The 15969-nt window shown below is 43.8% G+C and overlaps 1 protein-coding gene and 1 long non-coding RNA gene across 2 annotated transcripts in view; one reads left to right on the top strand and one right to left on the bottom strand.

The window, feature by feature from the left end:
- The window catches only part of LOC140693421 (uncharacterized), an 823905-nt gene that overhangs the window by 218803 nt on the left and 589133 nt on the right, over window positions 1–15969 (bottom strand). The window lies entirely within an intron of this gene.
- The window catches only part of LOC140693407 (trafficking protein particle complex subunit 9-like), a 117044-nt gene that overhangs the window by 60383 nt on the left and 40692 nt on the right, over window positions 1–15969 (top strand). Inside the window, exon 7 of the mRNA XM_072957286.1 lies at window positions 14459–14546. The gene's annotated coding sequence lies outside the window, so the exon portion shown is untranslated. The remainder of the gene's footprint in view (window positions 1–14458; window positions 14547–15969) is intronic.

Here is a 15969-nt window from a genome sequence, read left to right as displayed (position 1 = left end):
AGGGAAGCTGTGTTCCCCCGGCCTACGGCCTCTGTCCTTGAGTCTGGAGAGGGCTCATGGTGGTCCCACAGGTGACGGTCGGAGAACCTGGCACATGTTTCTGGGCCCGCTGTGAAGGAAGTGCTCTGTGACTCTTGAACTTAGCTAAGATCAGATCCTACTCTCTGGTTGTTGGTAAGTTGGAGGAGAAGATGCTAGAGAATTGATAAAAAGAATGTCTAGACCAGCCCTGTGAGTGAGAAGCACAGGGGACACGAGTCCCACCTGCGAGAGATAATGTAGCGGGCTCTGGATGAATTTTCTGTTCCTCCCAGACATACCTCTATGACTTAAGGAAGGGGAGAGGCATGCTGTAGCCATGATCTGTACTTGTCCTCTCAGGGCCCTGTGATCTACATGCCCGCACTCCCCATCTGCTTCTTAAGATGAGCTGGCATGTATAGGAGCCTGGGCACTGCTGAGGGCATAGCTGCCAGCACCGTGCTACACCAAGTCTGGCTCCGTTCACCTCTCCTGTCAACACCTGCTGAGGCCCCAGGCATTAGTCAAGGTAGGTGCATCAGTGCAACATAAGCAGGGACCACTTCTCCCCCTGGACAGACTGGTGAGTGAGCAGTGGAAGCCTGGAGCCCTGCCCCAGCCCCCACGCCAGTGCCTCCTCTTTTGTCATAGGAGGCACTGGTGATATTTTTGCTCAACAAATGCTTGTCTCTGAGTCTGCAGCCCCACCAGAGAATGCCAGCTTGTTTTTGTCTTTTGAAGTCTGCCCTTGGGACTTGGCGGAGTATCCGGATGTGTAATTAGCCCACAGTGGTTGACACTGTCCCCATTGTTTACCCAGAACCTCGTGTACCAGGCATGGCTCCCAGTATCGAAACACAGCAGCGCATTAAACCTCCCTCCTTTTGGGTCTGTCTGTTCTGGTACCATAAGGGCTCAGCCAGCTTCTGAACGTCAGTGAGATAACGCGGCCAGTGAGCTCGGGTCAAGCACATTCTCCTCCAGTAACTTTTACCCCATTGTTGCTTTTAGTATTCCACAGTCATTAATTATTTAAACAATTCTTTGGTACAGGAGCAGAGCCTAATTCTCTCCTGCTACTCTTGGTGGAAGTGAGTAAAACGGTCCAGACTGAAATGCGACCACAATTTGTAGCTCAAAAGCTGCCTTGAAGCTTGTAGGTGGAATTATGGTTAGGGGCGCTGACCACGTTGGGGTCCCCCGGCAGCGCCGCTCCCCTTAGGTCCCTGCTTTCCCTGGAGCAGGGGGTGAGGGTGGGTCTCACCATCCCCTCGTCCCTGGCCTCACACACTCACGTAAATTCTTGTACATGCTGTCAAAATCATTTTTGTTCTTGTGTGTTTCTAATTTTCTCTTGTTCCTCTTTTCCTTTTTCTTTATTCCTTTTTCATTTGTACTGCCCAGTGAGCATGTTGTTGCATCTGAAAATGTGGGCTGTGCACACCCTGCATTGGAAATAGCCAGATTGCCCTCCATACTGTCTCCATCGCTTTAAAAAGCAAAATCTTAATATCTGTCTTGATCCATGTATTATCCTAGTCATTTTGTATTTTCTAATGTTTTGGAATATTTGCTTTGTTAGCACATTACCCACTGGTGTTAGATACCTGTTAAAATCCTTGCTTTGAGGGACCTGTTTGGTCCTCCTTTTATTTGGTGACAAATGCGTCCTTATTAAATTTGTTTGATTGTTTTGAAGAAGTAAGATGCGAATTGATTTAGTCGGCTGCTCAGGGATTCTTTTCATGGAGTATTTAAACTTGTAAGCTCAAACTCTGCAGCATTTTGCTCGATTCCTGCTTTTACACAAACGTGCTCGGCACGCGGTTCCTGGCTGTCGCTGTGTGACGTGCGTGACAGCGCTTCCTGGCCAGCGGTCACTGGTGAGGAAGTGGCTGGCTCGGGGGTGACAGCTGCAGGGGACGCTGTTGGAGGAAGCGGTCACCGTTTGGTTCTTTAATTTTTTTTTTTTTGCATTCAACTTCCCCGTGCCATTTACTTTACTTTGCCTTCATAAAGGGGCAGAATTGGGTCTAAAATCCATGACACTATTTGTTCCCTTTACGAGGCTGGTTTTTCTGGGTATCAGGACAACATGACCTTCTCCTAAGTAGCTGGCTCACCTGGATCTGTTGGACACAGGGACTGCTAAAAGGGCCGTAGCTTCCTCTCTGCTCCAGCCAGTGGGCATTCAGAGCTGGGTCTGTGGTTTGCCTCAGCAGCCGTGCAGACCTCCCTGCCCCGGCCTTTACTTTTAACCCATGTTGGCAGTAAAGAGTTGAATCCGTTTCTGTTGCAGCTGACATCCACCACTGACAGCCGTGTCGTTAGTTTGTGGTAGTCAGTCTCCAACACCCCAGACAACCGTGAAGGAAGATGATTTGGCCGACCTAGGACCCTGGATTCTCACCCTCACCATGGTTCATCTCACCCGGTGGAAGGGTGTGGCCACCACCATCATGCTGACCATGAGGCCTTGTTTCTCCTTTCATGCTCTGGTCCAAATGTGGACACTTCATTTTTCACTGAATCTGTCTCGCTTGAGACAGGCCAGAATATCTGAATGAGTCCATCACATTCTGGGTGGGGAACAGAACAGAAGTAAGTGTCGCAAGTAGATGGAGTCTAGGCTGTCCGGGTTGGTAAATGCAGGCTGGGATCTGTGATGGCTGGGCTGTACACTGGACACAGGTCTTTCCCGTGGCTCCCGAGAGCCCAGGAGTTGGAGTGATAACAGCCTTGCGTGGGTTCCCCCATCCTCATCTGCTCACTGGCAAGTGTGTCTGCTAATTAGGAGCTCCCCCAGACCTCGGGCCCTTCAAAGCTCAGACCACGGGAAAATCTTGAGTCCCTTCTCCTGGGCCTCCTGTGTGAGAATCCAGTGCCTTCTGAGGTGACCAGCGGCAGGAGATGCCTCCCCCTCCAGGGAGCACCCTACGGCGGACTGTTAGTGAACCATGCTGTGAGCTTGTGTGTTTCCGGCCATGGTCCCTGCAAAACCACACTTGAGATCAGCTTATTGGCGAAAATAAAAGGACTGATTCCAGGGCAGGGCCGGGGGGAGGGAACAGTGGAAATTGAATGTGAGCTGAGACAACTAGGTGGGTGCTGAGCCTGTTACTAAAATGGGGAGTCTGGGAGGTACCTGCCAGGAATCGAATTCCAGAGTAAATGGTGGACATGAGGCATTTTTAAGATGCCATTTTTCATCCAAGTTAGGACTTCAAAGAGGCACTCGGCTCTATGAGACTGGGGCTCAGTTGAAGGAGCTGGACTAGAGATACACGTTGGGAGTCGTCATTCTTAGCTGGTGTTCACAGCCTTGCATGTGAATTAGATCATCTCGAGAGCTGCAGACTGAGGCTGAGGGAGGGGAGGGCTGTGCCTCGGTTGGAGGTAAGCCCAGACCACGCAGCTTTGGTGTGTCAGCCAGCGGCGTTTATCATTTTCAGAGCAATCCCATTTATCCTTAAGGGGCCTGGGGGTCAGCAGGGCCAGCCAGAAAGAAATCCAAAGGGAGAGTCTTGGCCACGTGTGCGTCTTAGGAAGGTGCAGAGGCTGCAGGATACGGAAGGTTAGAATCCTCAGAAGCTGGAGTTGGAGTGGGGAGAAGGTATTCACAGTCACCTGTGAGGGAGGGAGGGAGGCCTAGGGAGTCCCCACACTACCGGACTCGCTTTCCCATGAACAGGAGGCAGTCAGACAGAGGATCTGAGGTAAGAAGGATGGGCACTGGGAGGGGAGCCAACCTGGAGAATGGTGCTTGGAAAGTTCTGGAATAGTCTCCCTGAAAAATAGAGTTAAAAATACCCAGACTCTTAAGAATATTGTTAGTGACTTGGGAGGAGGCAGTTGTTTTTCTGGCCTCCTAAGTGTAAGTCATGTATCCAGGGATACACAGAAGATACGGGCAGTCTGTTCCGGGGACTTGATCCTTACCAGGGGGATCAGTGCAAGTTTAAAGGGGCAGAAGGGCAGCGGAGCGAAACTAGCCAGGCCCCGTGTCAGGTAGCAGTCGGCCGCCCTACTTGCGTGTTTCATTCACATCCATGACTCCCAGGTGGGCGCTGACAGCCCCCTTTTGGGGATTGGGAAGCCTTCTCAGAGGGGTTAAGGAATTGGTTTGTTTAGCGGTTGATAAATGCTGTAGCAGGATTCAAGCAGAGCCTTGTCAGACTTCAAGGGCATGTTCTCTCTACTGTTTCCAGTACTTCCCTGTTATACCTGGAATGGTGAAGTGGGTCAGATTTGGAGCCTTTCAGAAAAAGTATGATTTAAGTGCCTCAGGACTGTTTCACAAAGCTCGGCGTTCTTTGATGGTTCTGAAGCATGCAGTGCTTTTCGCCCCACAGAGGTAACGTCTAACTCCATTGTCGATGATGTGGTTGCAAATGATATACAGGTGTAAAACCACACTTCGCAGCTTCTAAAGGGAAACTCTCCAATTCTCCCTTGGTCGGCTTTCTTCCACGGGGTGTAACTGTGCTGCAGCATAGGCCTGAGCTTCCGTATGGAGTGAGGATTTAATATCCGAAGTTAGCATAAAATGGTCAGATGAAGAAAACCGACATTGACAATTTATTTTTGGGTTTCATTAGTCAAGATATACTATCAGTTAATGGCCCATATAGCAAATGAAATTCAGTATAGGACATTGCATTTCTTCCTTTCTATTCAGAGTTCTCTTACCGAATAAGGTTGCCTGCTTTGGAACATCAGTTTCACCACACGGCACCTATCAGTGTGTTGGTGTGATTGCATTTACAGAGTGAATGTAATCTGGGCTTCCTCAGCCCCAAACACTTCAGTGCAGAATCACGGGCTGTAGACGTCTGTTAGTCACGCAAATACTTCTAAAATTATATGATGCCAGAAAAGAAAGAAGACAGAGAGAGAGAGATTGCCTTTATCAAAGTTCCTTTCAGTTCTAACTGCAAACTGTTGTTGAGCAGCTCTTGTTTCCTTTGGATATGAATATATACATTTCTTTGCATGTAACCTAGGTTTTGGACTAGAACACCAAGTTCTTGCTGTCCCCAAGCCACAAAAATAGTAGCCAAATTGCACACGTGTGAAATAGTTTATACTTTTTTCTGAGAAAGTATCCTTGAATTTGGGACTTGGACTGTGATTTCTGCTTTTTGCTTCCCTCAACCGTCTTGTAATCTCTCACTCCTTCCCACGTGGTTCCCAAGTGTTCGTGGTCTCAAAGGAGCGGGCAAACACCCAGTTGGTCACCATGTACTGCTGCTATAGATAGAGACCAGACAAGACCTAAAGGACATTATCGGAGAGGAATTCCTGGAAGAAATGGGCTCTACATTCAGTTGTGAGGACAGAGTAAGAGTCAGCCAGGAGAAGGAGTCAAGAATGTGTCTCAGATCGCAGGTGCAGCCCGGGCAGAGGCCTGGAGGCTTTTGGCGTGGGCACCCGGGGAGAGTGCCCTGTGCAGTCCAGGGTGGAGGGAGCCCCTGCTGGGGAGGACACTGGAGAGAGTCCGGGATGTAGGGCTTTGGAAGAAGTTGAGTTTTACTAGAACTGACACAGTAGGCAGTGAAGGGTGTCAACAGAAGTGACCCTCAGGAAAGGTACTTCTGGTTTTGCTTCTGATATTCTACAGACCGAAGGATCGGGACGGGCGAGAGCAGGTATGTCTGTCCCTTTGAGACCCAACCGGTCATTCATTTATACATTACACGTGCACTTCTGTGAGTCTAGGGGAGAGAGCGTGTAGCCACTTTAGTAAGCAAAATGTATTTGATTCTTGAGAGCTTAGCATTGTCAGAAGTTGACTTAGCCTAGAATGTTCTAGGAAGAGAGGAACAAATTGTGGAGGTTGGAGGGAGGGAAGGCTTCCTTGGGAAACAGTCAAAATGAGACTGGAGCAAGTGGGAAGTAGGAGCAGGTCAGGGGCCCCTGTGGTCACTGGGGACCTGTGTACTTAGGTGAGGATGGGCGAGCAGGGTCTGGGGTGGGGCTAGAACTCTAACAGGGAGCCTCTAAAGGGTTTGAAGTGGGGGTTGATGTAATCAAATTTGTGATTTGGGAAGGCTGCCGTGGCTCTCTGTGTTTGTATAGCGGGGAAGAGGGGGTGGGTGCCACCAACTGGGGGATCATTAGAAGACCATTCACAGGCTGGGATATGGGCATCGGGGCTACTTGGGGATGGCAGGGGCAGTGTGGATGCCGGCTTTCCTTATTGGGGGACTTGTTAGCGGGCCGACCTAGAGGCATTTTGTGGCTGGAAGAAAACTGATGGAGGCCGCCAGGTGGATTTTCCTCTTCTCTCCTTCCCTGCCTAGTGTGATGATCTTAGCTCAGCCAACATTTGGAACAAAAGAGCTAATTTCCAGGGTTGCCCAGGACTTTGTAGAGCTCCTTCGAGTGAGATCTGATCGGATTTAGGTTTGTGTTCAGATCTGGATGTTCACTTAGCTAGAAACGTCCTGTCATTTCGATTTCCATAGGGGGTTTTTACTTCATAAAGATTGCTTTCTTGGTGAGAGGAAATTTAATACAGCTGTTGTCTTTTTCAAAAAAATCATATCATTTAAGAACTTTAATATTCAAAAGAATAGAAATATATAAAATATTTAAGGAAGTCTTTGGTGTAGTTTCTTTGCTTTCTGAGCTAATGTGGAGTTAGAGCCTTTGCATTACTTCATAGCACATCCTTGTCAGTATTTAAAGAGCTGATAGTGGGCGCCCCAGGCCCCACCTCTCAAAGAATCGTTAAAGTTTTCTCTGAAATAGTGAGGTCATAAAGGTCTTGTTTTCAGAAATCAAACGGTTTATAATACGCAGCATAGCCACATTTATAAAATAATAATTAGTTCAAAATTAAGAAAGTGGAGGATAATTGAGTTTTTTAAAGCCTATACATAAACTTTCTTGTGCTAATGTTGCAAGTGGAAATTTTGAAAAGAAAAATCCTACTGCAATATCATCTACATGGAATACATATATGAGTTTTACGCTTGAAAAGTAACTGCGCAGTGGTTTTCAAAGTCAGGAGCATTCCAGCTCAGATACTGGCAGTGATGGTTGCTGGTTTTCAATGAAAGAGCCTAAATTTGCCTTCTTAGCTTTTTTATTTTTGTATTGAGAGGGTTGATTAGTGCTTTGCGAGCATGATTTTGGGGCAAATTGAGGGCAGATGTCGTGTAAAAACAGTGAGATATTTCCATGCATTTTATTTTCTGGACATCACCAGGGCACATGTGGGGTTTGTGCCTGCAGGCTGGAATGCTGCAGGACTCCCTAATCCATCACCATTATGTCCTGGAGCTGCTCAGGTCATTGAATGCTTTTCTGTTGCTTGGAGGAAAGGTGGTCTGATGGAGATGATCAGATGTGCAGTTAAAGTGCTATTACTTGAAATAAGAGTAACCTAGAAACATTGCTCTAACAATACAGGATGAGGGAGGAGAATTGTCTGAGCTACTTGCAGTGGGGAGTCTTCTCATGTTTCTCCCACACCGTGACTCCTGCCAATATCCGCCACAGTCCTGCACGGTAGTCCTGCCGAAGCAAGCAAGCACTTTGCTCAGAAACGCACTGAATTTCCTTGTGCCTCTGTTTGTTGGCTTTTTTTTGAAAGCACATTTTGCCCTTTGCTTAAATGCCATCCATGCTAGTCAACTCTTACACTCAGTTTTCTGGAACTCGTCCATAAATAGCTGCTGAATGGATGAACAGAATGTAGTATCTCCATGTAGTGGAAGATTATTCACACGTAAGAGTGAATAAAAAAGAAAAAAAAAAGAGGAAAATGAAAAAGGCCACCTGTTTTTGGAAGTCCACCCTGACTGTTCAACCCACACTTTTCCCTTTGAAACCCAATCACTTATGCTCCACTCTACTCTTTTTGATAGTGCTTACCACCTTCTAATAATCTTTAACGTTTTCAAAAAAAAAAAAGAAAGAGATGCTGATACCACTTCAAAATATACAAGCCTTGATAACAGCTTGTTAATTGAAAGGAAGCAGACACAAACGGTCAAATATTGTTGATTTCAGTGATCTGAAATGCCCAGAAAAGGCACATGCAGAGGCAGAGAGCAGGTGATGGCTGGAAGGGGCTGGTTGGAGGGGGATTAGGGAGTGACTGTTAGTGATAGGCGGATTCTTTAGGGGTGATGAAGTGTTCTGGAAATAGAAGGTGATGGGTGCTACACAACCGTGAGTTTGCAGAAGACTGCTGAGCGCTGTGTCTGGGAGTGCCTGTTGTTGGGACATCTTTATTTTGTTCTCATCCTGCAATGTGAAGAGCCATCTTCTGCTGTGGCTGTTCTACTCCTGTGAGTGGTGAGGGTCAGAGACTTTGCAGAGTCATGTTTCTTTTTTCCCCCTGGGTGAGTGTAGGCAAAAAAAGATTTAAGCCTAAGAAAGTGCTCCATCTGCAGAAATGTCTTTTTGTTTTGCATGGTGTAAAAACCTTGAGAGCTTTTAATCGTTGAGGCCAGTCTGTGGGAGGAAATAGCCCGTGAAGCCTGTTTGAGCCTGGGAAGCACCATGCATCTCTCCCAGACACGGGTGGGGATTTCACCCCCGTTCAGGCAGTGAAGGGCCCAGACCCGTGAGCAGACTTGACAATCGTGAATATTTACGTGTATCCGCTGCTTCATCTTGGACATTAATTTCAAGCTGAGTCAGTTTGTGGCGGCAGCCTCATCCTACATCAGGAATTTATACTATCTGCTCTTTGAGGTGAAGACCTGACAGACTTGATTATTTAACAGTCTGCCTTGAATTGATATCTCAGATTCCTTTGTCAAAAGCAAACAGCAGAAATACAGAATTCCTTTAATGCCAATGTGACCTGGAATGAGTTTAGTCTCTGTGCCTCAGTGGCCTTATCTGTGAGTGGGAAAGATGATAACAGTGCTTCCCTCAGAGGAGCTGGTGAGGGGAGAGTCAGAAGCACAAATGGAGGACTTACAAAAGATGCTCTTGAATGACCGAATTTAGTGCTCTCAGCCTGGTGAGGCCTGAGGGGCAGAGATGTCAGAACAGAGCAGTCCTAGCCGGAGCTCGATCCGTGATGGAAGCTGTTATGATCAGTATCACCACTGTGCGTTATCAGGTAATTTTAAGACTTGGTAATATGAATTCTTGAATAATGTTAAAGGACTAGACATCTCAGATCCAGTTTACATAGTCCTCAAGATTTCTTCTGAGAAATGGATGGTTTCTTCCCCATCTTAAATCTGAGATGAGTCTCTAAAAAATTCTGTATTCCTCCATCTTTTTGCTTTAATTTTCCATTTCCTAAAAAACCATGTTTTTAAATGGAGTTAATGGGGACTGAACTGAGTGCCTCATGCATGTTAAGCACTTACTCTCCCAAATGAGGTATAATCTCCTCCGTGATTTTTGTTAAAATTTACTTTCTTAGTTTACAGAGGTAAGAGGCCTCTAATTCTTTTTCTGGAGACTTGTCCATGAACCTGTAAATCTATAATTAATGGACAAAATTTGGTTTATTAAAAAATCATTAGAATATTCTGCAATTCATCCAAAAAGAAATGCTCATTGACTTAAAATGTTTCTCCTTTAAGGGGATTTCTCCTGTTTGGTCTAGCTTAATTTGTTAACAGCCATCCTCATCATCATAATGACCAAACTCACTGTGAGTGGACACCTACCTAAGGCTAAAATGTTTTCCTCATGTTTTAATTCATAGCAGGTGTTTGATTGTAGGTATCAGTGTCTCCTTTTTTGCAGCTGAGGGATTGAGAGATGGAGCAGCTTGTCCCAATTACACGCAGCAGGCTGTGGCTAGCTCGGTGCTGGAACCCAGGCTGCACAGAATGCATTCTTAATTGCTCCTCTTATCAGCCTCCCGTTAAGTGGTTACCCGAACACCTGTGACTCCATAAACGGCCGAGTTTAGTGACCTCAGACTGATGAGGCCTTGAAAGGAGAGACACCATTGAGAAGTTGAGACAGAGTGGCAGAAATTAAAATTGTTCATTTTCACAAATTTTTAATTCTCAGGTAATTACATAAAAAGTTATTTTTTTTATTTTAGTGCTCTGTAAGCACTAAAAACAAAACATTAAAAATAATTATAGTGCAAAAGAGAAGTGAGCTCTTAAAGTCCAACCACTGCTAATGATGTTGCTTGTTTTTCTCTTGTGGCCCTTTTTGACAGAAACACTTACAAAGACTGAATTGGTTTTATGTAGTTTTAATATGGAAGAAAAGATTGTCAGTGAATATTGTAAGAAAAGTCTTTACTCTTTTCTTTCCTGTTGATGAATATGTACTTTATTTTCATGGCTTATGTACATTTCCTCATTTGTGAAATTTGAGTAATATCGTTTAATTTGTCTGACTGTGAGAGGTAGATGCCTTGTATACAAAGAACCCAAGAGGTGCTTAATAAAAGTGTGCTGTCACAATGACAGATATTTTAGAAGGATCAACTCTGAATACTAAAGAGTGTCGCTTATTTCTGATACATATTCAATATGTATTTGTATGATATATTTGAATATGGTTTAAAGTAACAAGGATTCATTTTTTTTTTTTGGTGTAGTATGAAGTTTTAATGAAATCTGTATCATTCTAGTGAGACAGGGACTAGTTAAATTGCCTTAATCAGATGACCTTGAAGATTATTTACACAGAATATGTATTGTTACAAATCAGAATTTATGTTGCCGTGTAACCATCCACTCAGACATTTAAATTCGTGGGATTCTGACCAGATCCGTTAAGTTTAGTAAAATCCATATTGATCATTTTCAGGGAATAAGCTCCTCTATTTTGTGATTAAAGAAAATTTTGATTTTTTTCTACATTCTTAACAGGTTTAAAATATCAAAACATTGATTTGACATGTCACTTTTTTAATAGAGAGAATAAAGCTCATGCTGTTTTATTATGTAAATAAATGTTTTTGTATGGCAACAAAATTGTATGATATCCTGGCTCTTTTAGTATTTTGCAAGATACTTAGATAACCTACTGTTGGAAAAATACAAACGTGAATTTTATGAATATAGGCCTAGTACAGATCTGTTGGTTTTTGCTACAGTGCAAGACATGAGGCATAGGAGAACTTTGCTGCTGATTGCCAGGAGGACAGATCCCATGTCTCAGTTTCCCCTCCTGTAAAATGAAGTGGCTGAACTGGATTCTTTCCTCTTCTAAGATGAGTTTCCATGAGCCTATATCTTCTGTTTATATTCAGGAGTATTAGCAATATCAGATTAAATACTGAATATCCCTCCTTTCCCCCGAATCAAAGTGCAGCATGTGCTATATAAGTTTTATTTATCTGATTCTCGTTACTGATCCTACAGGCAATTTTTGTGTTGCATCTTTCCTGGTAACCTGGAAGGTCATTTTACCCATAGGTGGCACTGTTGCACCTACTTACAGTCTTAACTTTCCTGTTTGTAAAAGGAGGCTTAAACAACGTTATTTTATTTTGATTACTTTACTTAATGCTTCAGAATAGCCCAATGTCCATTATGTCTGTCTAACTGGAAAAGTTATTCTGCTTATATCTTAGATTTATTCTGTCATCTCACTGTGAACATTTCAGACTTGCTGTGCAAACAATAGCAAAATCGGGCTTTTCTTCTAGTGTTAGAAACCAGTGAGCCGGGATTTTATAAAACAGCTAGAAGCGGCATCTGGAGGACCTTAAAGGTGAAAAGTGTATTGAGTTCCCTGAGTTTTGACCCCGCCGCTGTGTGTTAATTGGTGGTAGGAGATTTGGTACATATACGAAGGGGTGTAGTTTTTGATATGGTTTGCCTGCACGCGCTGCCACTGAGCCACTTGAGCCTGAGTCAGTTCGTTTTGAGTTTTTCCCTCGTCTGTGAGATGGGGACATTTGTATCTGATTTGTAGAATTGTGAGAATTAGAAATTATGTGCAGTGTTTACCACAGTGTGTATGTCAAGAGGGCTCTTAAACTTTAGCTGCTGTTTTGTGTGAAGCCATCATTTGAGAGTCTTTGGCAATTACTAAGAAACAGGAAAATAAGAAGAGATGGTTTTATGATGAAAGATATTTGAGGAGGTTCCATAGTTCCTATACCCATAATTTAGCATCAGCAGAGTCAGAACTGTTACACAGTCGCCCTAAACCAACGTTAAGCCACAGAATTATTTGTTACTTCATATATTTTGGGGTTTAAGGAGATCCAATACTTATACTTATGTTGTCTCCAGCAGCCTACTGAGAGATGACACAAAAGAGTAGACAGGCAATAAATGTCTTCTTTGTTACTGATGAAGCCACGTTCTCCATGAACTTCAAGGCTGTGGGAAAATGCGTGTCATGATACTGTGTCCCAGAAATACAGACTCACCCTGTCCCATGTAGCTCTGGGCCACAGCGAGCCTTCCCTTGAGAAGACCTGCCCTTTCATGCACAGGGCTTTCCTGACATGGAGCTGAGCATCCCGCGTGCTTCCCAATGGTGACCAACACTGGAGTGAAAGGAAGGGTTTCACATGCCCTGCTTGTCTCCCCGGACTCACACCTCACTCTGTTAGTGTAATGAGTGCTAGCTGTGGGCCAGGGGCCAGGGGTGTGAAGGGAGAAGCACCCTCCATGGCCCAGAGGAGTGGTTAGGAGACATCCACTCCCTCAGTTTAAACAGGTGGTTGGATGGAACATAAGGGTGCTCCCCAAGAGTGTGTAAAAGGAGAAATAAGGATTTCATTTGGGACTTAGGCTAGCCAGGAAACAGATAAGATGATTAGAGGGGACACTTGTAAAACAATTTGATATTAAGTTGACATTTGTTGAACACCCAAAATGTGCTACATTCTTTTCTGAGCATTTTACAGAAATGAATCCTTCAATCTTCTCAACAAGCGAGTAAGGAAGGTTTGATTGTTATCCCAGTTTTACAGTGTGGAAATTGAGGCACACAGAGGGTAATTAAGTTGGCAAAATCACAGAACTAGTAATTGGCAGAGCTGGTATTTAAACCCTGGCTGTCTGGTTTTGAGGTTCCCAGAGATGGGCTTTGGGTGTTTAGCATTATCGACATCCCTGAATCTTTATACCTCTGTGCATCAGTTAGCCTAGAAAGGACAGGGAAAGGAGTGTTACACAGGAGCTCATAGTCATTTCTTGGCCGCTGTCCACGGAGAGTGCACCGTGATTGGCGTTAATTGACTTCTGGGCAGTAGATCTGTTCGTATAATAGAAATATAGTCCATTGAATTAGTCTAGAAACCCTTCCTGCTCCATTTCTGTCCATGCTTGCCATGTGACTGCCTGCCCGTGATTGGGCCGTGGAGGAGAAAATGTACTCATGGTTGAACTCTGATATTTCAGTCTGGTTCATAGATTCACGTCTTCTGTTACATTAAAAATTTAAGTTTCTGGTTTCCTTGCATCAGTGTCTCATGAGCTTGGTTAATGTGAAACCAGTCCATGGGAGCCCAGGGATGATGACGGTATAATTTCTGAGCACGTTGAGGCACTTCTACCCGTGCAGACGTGGCTGGAGGATGTCCAGCTTCCTCACTGATTTCCCCCAACAGCATGGTCCTCTCCCACCCCTGGATGTGAGGTTGGGAGCTCTCTGAGTAGGCCAGTCAGAGGCCGAGTCCACCAATCAGAAAATGATGAAGTACCTGGAAGTGGGTTTAATAGAAGACAAGGGCTTCCAGGTTGTCAGATGGGCTGTTCGAGTCCATTTGGTGAAAAGCTGTCCACTGTCTGTGGTTGAGCTACTTCTTTGCTGTTGAAAAGTCTGGAGTAGATGAAGGGATTTTAAAAAGCAGAAAGGAGTGATTTCAGGTGGTACGTCCACACCGGTGAGAAGTGATGAATGACCGCCTTTGTGAGTCATAGACAGTCTTACAAACTTCATAAACCAGCTTTAAAAGCTCTTCCATCTGAGTGCACTTCATATGGGGTCCAGATCATCACTGGTCGCACTGTGAGGGCAAGTAACTGATAATGGCAGAAAGGACACGGAGGCATCAAAAAGGTCTCAGTCACTTTCCCTGTTTAAAGGATGCAGCACAGTGTAATATATTTTAGCTGGTTTTTCACTGAAAAGTTTTTAGTGTTTTCTGGGACTCCCCAGTGCCCCAAGGTTCCATGCAGCTGGGTGTCCCCTCAGTGCAGCTCTGTCAGCGCTTGCCCTGGGCTGACGCGGTGTCACGGGGAGCAGGACAGTCAGCGTCCCCGGCTCCTCCGAGCTCCGTCTCCTCATCCGCAGAGCCGGGTTTCTCATCCGTGTCTACTTAGTAGGGTTGCTGAGAATCACACGTGATGCTTCAGGTGTGACTTTTGGTTGTCTCTGTGATTGGCATATAGTTAATATTTGATAGAAACACTTGTTTTTTTAGTATAATTGTAGCACCTAGATTGCAGTGGTTTTTAGTCTGCATTTTTTATAACTTTATTCTTATTTTTAAATATGCACTTATTTTTATTTATTTTTTTTGGAGGTACTGGGGACTGAAGCCAGGACATTGTGCATGCTAAGCAGGTGCTCTACAACTGAGTAATACACACCCTCCTTTTCTGCACTTGAAGGTAAATATTGCTATACACAAAATAGCTCTTAAACACCATCATGGGACCTAGTCACTGTATAGACAATTGAACACGTATACTATTTCAATAGGAATAAATGTTTTTGAGACATACATTTCTGAATCTGTTAATGTGCTTAAAAACGATCATAGGTAGTGATAAACACGAATCTTTGATCCAGTACTTCTTAGAGACTGTTTTGCCATCAAGGGAAATTACATTCTACAGAGAAGGCTAATTGGGTCTCTTTGATATTTAGATGGTTTAGCAGATGATGAAGGCTTTCAAAAGCTGACAGTTTTGTATTTTAAAGTAACTACAAAGTTACCTTCTACAAGTTGTAAGTACTAAGCTTGTGAAGTGCCCAGTAATCCAGGGGGTATGTGTCTGTGTCTGTGTCTGTGTCTGTGTGAACGTTGGTGTGTGTGATTTCAGGAAGGTAGAAAGAAATTCCATATAGACTTCTGATACCTTTCTCCTCCATTTCAAGGTGTTGGCATATATTTACACTAATAAATTGATATTCAGTTGTCATTTGGCATATTGGGAATAAGACTTTCTCATACTTGTTTCAGAAGGATTAGGGAGCATGAGCTTAGGAAATGGGAGGAGATAGAGGCAGGGAGGTTCTTTAAACTTTGTGCAGAATTAGAAACAGTAACTTTTCTCTTTTCTTCTAAAGCAAACTGGCACTGAATTGTAACATACTATTACTCAGAATTGCTTTTCTGATCAGATACATGTACCTCAGATTTTTAAATGCAACATGAATGATGAAATGTGTTTTAGCAGTTATTTTTAAAAGTAGTCTCTTTTCAAGTAAAAGGCTATAGCCTGTTCTTTCTTCTAGCGGTACAAGAAATTCTCATTGTTCTGTTGCAATGATCTATGTGCTTACTTTCTTTTTTTTTTTTTTCTTTAAGTGCTTTTTTCATTGTGGTTTGAATGAATGTTTAAAATTTCTGGATTTTGATCTTTAGAACATGCTGATTTCTCAGAACTGTTAAAAACCTGATTGTTCACTGCTCTTTGTTTGGTGGGGCACCCTATTGATTTCTGTTGTCTGTTAAAGAGTGAAATTCTTCCTCTAGCCTGCAGATCATTAAGTGAATGGTTTGCAGTGTGCCTTTAAAATTATTTGTATGCATTGAGCATGTTTGTCCAGTGAATTTTAAATTGACTCATTGTAATGACTTTGATTTGATTCTGTGTCTTTTGCTCCTCTCCACAAGAATTTGAATTCTCTGTTGCATTTTGTATACGTGTTCTTTACAGGGGAAGAAATTTTGCATTTTTTACAGAGGTGGGTTTTCCTATCCCCTCTGAATGCCTTCTAAAATTGATACAATAAAAATCAGTTATTGCAGTGCATAAATATTTCATAAATTATTTTTTGGCATAATCAGAAACAATGACCAAGAAT

Source organism: Vicugna pacos, unplaced genomic scaffold, assembly GCF_048564905.1.
Source record: "Vicugna pacos unplaced genomic scaffold, VicPac4 scaffold_19, whole genome shotgun sequence".
NCBI classification, from domain to species: domain Eukaryota; kingdom Metazoa; phylum Chordata; class Mammalia; order Artiodactyla; family Camelidae; genus Vicugna; species Vicugna pacos.
Note: the sequence above shows the minus strand (reverse complement) of the source record. Positions and strands in the feature narration are given on the sequence as shown.